The sequence below is a fragment of the Schistocerca gregaria genome, unplaced genomic scaffold, assembly GCF_023897955.1.
Source record: "Schistocerca gregaria isolate iqSchGreg1 unplaced genomic scaffold, iqSchGreg1.2 ptg000378l, whole genome shotgun sequence".
Lineage (NCBI taxonomy): Eukaryota > Metazoa > Arthropoda > Insecta > Orthoptera > Acrididae > Schistocerca > Schistocerca gregaria.
In genome coordinates, this window is record NW_026061824.1 from 5,575,162 (window position 1) to 5,581,588 (window position 6,427).

Genomic DNA, 6,427 nt, shown 5'->3' on the forward strand with positions numbered 1-6,427 from the left:
ATGACGACAACGGACGGATTTCTCAGGTTTTTACTACATATGAACACTTTTCACATTCTCCCGTGCAACGCAGCTGCTAGTCCTCCTCTCATGCAAAATCTTAGGGTCCTAGCTCATGCCCAAGGCACCAAAGAAGGGTAAAAAGTGAATAATCGAGAACTAAAAGTTGAATTGTACTGCTTCTTACTGGCTATAACATCAACTTAGAAGCATCTTCTGTGTTCTACTATTTTGCTTTTAGTGTCTCTGCATACCGCAGCACGCGACATAGCTTTGCAGACGATAAATGTAACCGTTTCAGAGAGAAGAGCGGCTAATGTAACGATATGGCTTTAAGTCGATTCGATAATAAATGAAGGAAACGGAAGGATTCCTCAGGTTTTTACTACATATGAACACCTTTCACATACTCCCGTTCAACGCAGCTGCTATTCCTCCTCTCATGCAAAATCTTATGGTCCTAGCTCGTGCCCAAGGCACCAAAGAAGGGTAAAAAGTGAATAATCGAGAACTAAAAGTTGAATTGTACTGCTTCATACTGGCTATACTATCAACTTAGAAGCATCTTCTGTGTTCTACTATTTTGCTTTTAGTGTCTCTGCATACCGCAGCACGCGACATAGCTTTGCAGACGATAAATGTAACCGTTTCAGAGAGAAGAGCGGCCAATGTAACGATATGGCTTTACGTCGATTCGATAATAAATGAAGAAAACGTACGGATTTCTCAGGTTTTTACTACATATGAACACTTTTCACATACTCCCGTTCAATGCAGCTGCTAGTCCTCCTTTGGTGCAAAATCTTAAGGTCCTAGTTCATGTCCAAGGCACTAAAGAAGGGAAAAAAGTCAATAATTTATAAATAAATCTTGGATTGTACTGCTTCTAACTGGCTATAACATCAACTTAGAAGCATCTTCTGTGTTCTACTATTTTGCTTTTAGTGTCTCTGCATACCGCAGCACGCGACATAGCTTTGCAGACGATAAATGTAACCGTTTCAGAGAGAAGAGCGGCCAATGTAACGATATGGCTTTAAGTCGATTCGATAATAAATGAAGAAAACGGACGGATTTCTCAGGTTTTTACTACATATGAACACTTTTCACATACTCCCGTTCAACGCAGCTGCTAGCCCTCCTCTCATGCAAAATCTTAGGGTCCTAGCTCATGCCCAAGGCACCAAAGAAGGGTAAAAAGTGAATAATCGAGAACTAAAAGTTGAATTGTACTGCTTCTTACTGGCTATAACATCAACTTAGAAGCATCTTCTGTGTTCTACTGTTTTGCTTTTAGTGTCTCTGCATACCGCAGCACGCGACATAGCTTTGCAGACGATAAATGTAACCGTTTCAGAGAGAAAAGCGGCCAATGTGTCGATCTGGCTTTATTTTTATTCGATAACAAATGACGACAACGGACGGATTTCTCAGATTTTTACTACATATGAACACTTTTCACATTCTCCCGTGCAATGCAGCTGCTAGTCCTCCTCTCATGCAAAATCTTAGGGTCCTAGCTCATGCCCAAGGCACCAAAGAAGGGTAAAAAGTGAATAATCGAGAACTAAATGTTGAATTGTACTGCTTCTTACTGGCTATAACATCAACTTAGAAGCATCTTTTGTGTTCTACTATTTTGATTTTAGTGTCTCTGCATACCGCAGGACGCCACATAGCTTTGCACACGATAAATGTAACCGTTTCAGAGAGAAAAGCGGCCAATGTGTCGATCTGGCTTTATTTTTATTCGATAACAAATGACGACAACGGACGGATTTCTCAGGTTTTTACTACATATGAACACTTTTCACATCCTCCCGTGCAACGCAGCTGCTAGTCCTCCTCTCATGCAAAATCTTAGGGTCCTAGCTCATGCCCAGGGCACCAAAGAAGGGTAAAAAGTGAATAATCGAGAACTAAAAGTTGAATTGTACTGCTTCTTACTGGCTATAACATCAACTTAGAAGCATCTTCTGTGTTCTGCTATTTTGATTTTAGTGTCTCTGCATACCGCAGCACGCGACATAGCTTTGCAGACGATAAATGTAACCGTTTCAGAGAGAAGAGCGGCCAATGTAACGATATGGCTTTAAGTCGATTCGATAATAAATGAAGAAAACGGACGGATTTCTCATGTTTTTACTACATATAAACACTTTTCACATACTCCCGTTCAACAGAGCTGCTAGTCCTCCTCTCATGCAAAATATTAGGGTCCTAGCTCATGCCCAAGGCACCAAAGAAGGGTAAAAAGTGAATAATCGAGAACTAAAAGTTGAATTGCACTGCTTCTTACTGGCTATAACATCAACTTAGAAGCATCTTCTGTGTTCTACTATTTTGCTTTTAGTGTCTCTGCATACCGCAGCACGCGACATAGCTTTGCAGACGATAAATGTAACCGTTTCAGAGAGAAGAGCGGCCAATGTAACGATATGGCTTTAAGTCGATTCGATAATAAATGAAGAAAACGGACGGATTCCTCAGGTTTTTACTACATATGAACACCTTTCACATACTCCCGTTCAACGCAGCTGCTAGTCCTCCTCTCATGCAAAATCTTATGGTCCTAGCTCATTCCCAAGGCACCAAAGAAGGGTATAAAGTGAATAATCGAGAACTAAAAGTTGAATTGTACTGCTTCTTACTGGCTATAACATCAACTTAGAAGCATCTTCTGTGTTCTACTATTTTGCTTTTATTGTCTCTGCATACCGCAGCACGCGACATAGCTTTGCAGACGATAAATGTAACCGTTTCAGAGAGAATAGCGGCCAATGTAACGATATGGCTTTAAGTCGATTCGATAATAAATGAAGAAAACGGACGGATTTCTCAGGTTTTTACTACATATGAACACTTTTCACATACTCCCGTTCAACGCAGCTGCTAGTCCTCCTCTCATGCAAAATCTTAGGGTCCTAGCTCATGCCCAAGGCACCAAAGAAGGGTAGAAAGTGAATAATCGAGAACTAAAAGTTGAATTGTACTGCTTCTTACTGGCTATAACATCAACTTAGAAGCATCTTCCGTGTTTTACTATATTGCTTTTAGTGTCTCTACCTACCGCAGCACGCGACATAGCTTTGCAGACGATAAATGTAACCGTTTCAGAGAGAAGAGCGGCCAATGTAACGATATGGCTTTAAGTCGATTCGATAATAAATGAAGAAAACCGACGGATTTCTCAGGTTTTTACTACATATGAACTCTTTTCACATACTCCCGTTCAACGCAGCTGCTAGTCCTCCTCTCATGCAAAATCTTAGGGTCCTAGCTCATGCCCAAGGCACCAAAGAAGGGTAAAAAGTGAATAATCGAGAACTAAAAGTTGAATTGTACTGCTTCTTACTGGCTATAACATCAACTTAGAAGCATCTTCTGTGTTCTACTATTTTGCTTTTAGTGTCTCTGCATACCGCAGCACGCGACATAGCTTTGCAGATGATAAATGTAACCGTTTCAGAGAGAAAAGCGGCCAATGTGTCATTCTGGCTTTATTTTTATTCGATAACAAATGACGACAACGGACTTATTTCTCAGGTTTTGACTACATATGAACACTTTTCACATACTCCCGTGCAACGCAGCTGCTAGTCCTCCTCTCATGCAAAATCTTAGGGTCCTAGCTCATGCCCAAGGCACCAAAGAAGGGTAAAAAGTGGATAATCGAGAACTAAAAGTTGAATTGTACTGCTTCTTACTGGCTATAACATCAACTTAGAAGCATCTTCCGTGTTTTACTATATTGCTTTTAGTGTCTCTACCTACCGCAGCACGCGACATAGCTTTGCAGACGATAAATGTAACCGTTTCAGAGAGAAGAGCGGCCAATGTAACGATATGGCTTTAAGTCGATTCGATAATAAATGAAGAAAACGGACGGATTTCTCATGTTTTTACTACATATGAACACTTTTCACATACTCCCGTTCAACAGAGCTGCTAGTCCTCCTCTCATGCAAAATCTTAGGGTCCTAGCTCATGCCCAAGGCACCAAAGAAGGGTAAAAAGTGAATAATCGAGAACTAAAAGTTGAATTGCTCTGCTTCTTACTGGCTATAACATCAACTTAGAAGCATCTTCTGTGTTCTACTATTTTGCTTTTAGTGTCTCTGCATACCGCAGCACGCGACATAGCTTTGCAGACGATAAATGTAACCGTTTCAGAGAGAAGAGCGGCCAATGTAACGATATGGCTTTAAGTCGATTCGATAATAAATGAAGAAAACGGACGGATTCCTCAGGTTTTTACTACATATGAACACCTTTCACATACTCCCGTTCAACGCAGCTGCTAGTCCTCCTCTCATGCAAAATCTTATGGTCCTAGCTCATTCCCAAGGCACCAAAGAAGGGTAAAAAGTGAATAATCGAGAACTAAAAGTTGAATTGTACTGCTTCTTACTGGCTATAACATCAACTTAGAAGCTCTTCTGTGTTCTACTATTTTGCTTTTATTGTCTCTGCATACCGCAGCACGCGACATAGCTTTGCAGACGATAAATGTAACCGTTTCAGAGAGAATAGCGGCCAATGTAACGATATGGCTTTAAGTCGATTCGATAATAAATGAAGAAAACGGACGGATTTCTCAGGTTTTTACTACATATGAACACTTTTCACATACTCCCGTTCAACGCAGCTGCTAGTCCTCCTCTCATGCAAAATCTTAGGGTCCTAGCTCATGCCCAAGGCACCAAAGAAGGGTAGAAAGTGAATAATCGAGAACTAAAAGTTGAATTGTACTGCTTCTTACTGGCTATAACATCAACTTAGAAGCATCTTCTGTGTTCTACTATTTTGCTTTTATTGTCTCTGCATACCGCAGCACGCGACATAGCTTTGCCGACGATAAATGTAACCGTTTCAGAGAGAATAGCGGCCAATGTAACGATATGGCTTTAAGTCGATTCGATAATAAATGAAGAAAACGGACGGATTTCTCAGGTTTTTACTACATATGAACACTTTTCACATACTCCCGTTCAACGCAGCTGCTAGTCCTCCTCTCATGCAAAATCTTAGGGTCCTAGCTCATGCCCAAGGCACCAAAGAAGGGTAGAAAGTGAATAATCGAGAACTAAAAGTTGAATTGTACTGCTTCTTACTGGCTATAACATCAACTTAGAAGCATCTTCCGTGTTTTACTATATTGCTTTTAGTGTCTCTACCTACCGCAGCACGCGACATAGCTTTGCAGACGATAAATGTAACCGTTTCAGAGAGAAGAGCGGCCAATGTAACGATATGGCTTTAAGTCGATTCGATAATAAATGAAGAAAACCGACGGATTTCTCAGGTTTTTACTACATATGAACTCTTTTCACATACTCCCGTTCAACGCAGCTGCTAGTCCTCCTCTCATGCAAAATCTTAGGGTCCTAGCTCATGCCCAAGGCACCAAAGAAGGGTAAAAAGTGAATAATCGAGAACTAAAAGTTGAATTGTACTGCTTCTTACTGGCTATAACATCAACTTAGAAGCATCTTCTGTGTTCTACTATTTTGCTTTTAGTGTCTCTGCATACCGCAGCACGCGACATAGCTTTGCAGATGATAAATGTAACCGTTTCAGAGAGAAAAGCGGCCAATGTGTCGATCTGGCTTTATTTTTATTCGATAACAAATGACGACAACGGACTTATTTCTCAGGTTTTGACTACATATGAACACTTTTCACATACTCCCGTGCAACGCAGCTGCTAGTCCTCCTCTCATGCAAAATCTTAGGGTCCTAGCTCATGCCCAAGGCACCAAAGAAGGGTAAAAAGTGGATAATCGAGAACTAAAAGTTGAATTGTACTGCTTCTTACTGGCTATAACATCAACTTAGAAGCATCTTCCGTGTTTTACTATATTGCTTTTAGTGTCTCTACATACCGCAGCACGCGACATAGCTTTGCAGACGATAAATGTAACCGTTTCAGAGAGAAGAGCGGCCAATGTAACGATATGGCTTTAAGTCGATTCGATAATAAATGAAGAAAACGGACGGATTTCTCATGTTTTTACTACATATGAACACTTTTCACATACTCCCGTTCAACAGAGCTGCTAGTCCTCCTCTCATGCAAAATCTTAGGGTCCTAGCTCATGCCCAAGGCACCAAAGAAGGGTATAAAGTGAATAATCGAGAACTAAAAGTTGAATTGTACTGCTTCTTACTGGCTATAACATCAACTTAGAAGCATCTTCTGTGTTCTACTATTTTGCTTTTATTGTCTCTGCATACCGCAGCACGCGACATAGCTTTGCAGACGATAAATGTAACCGTTTCAGAGAGAATAGCGGCCAATGTAACGATATGGCTTTAAGTCGATTCGATAATAAATGAAGAAAACGGACGGATTTCTCAGGTTTTTACTACATATGAACACTTTTCACATACTCCCGTTCAACGCAGCTGCTAGTCCTCCTCTCAT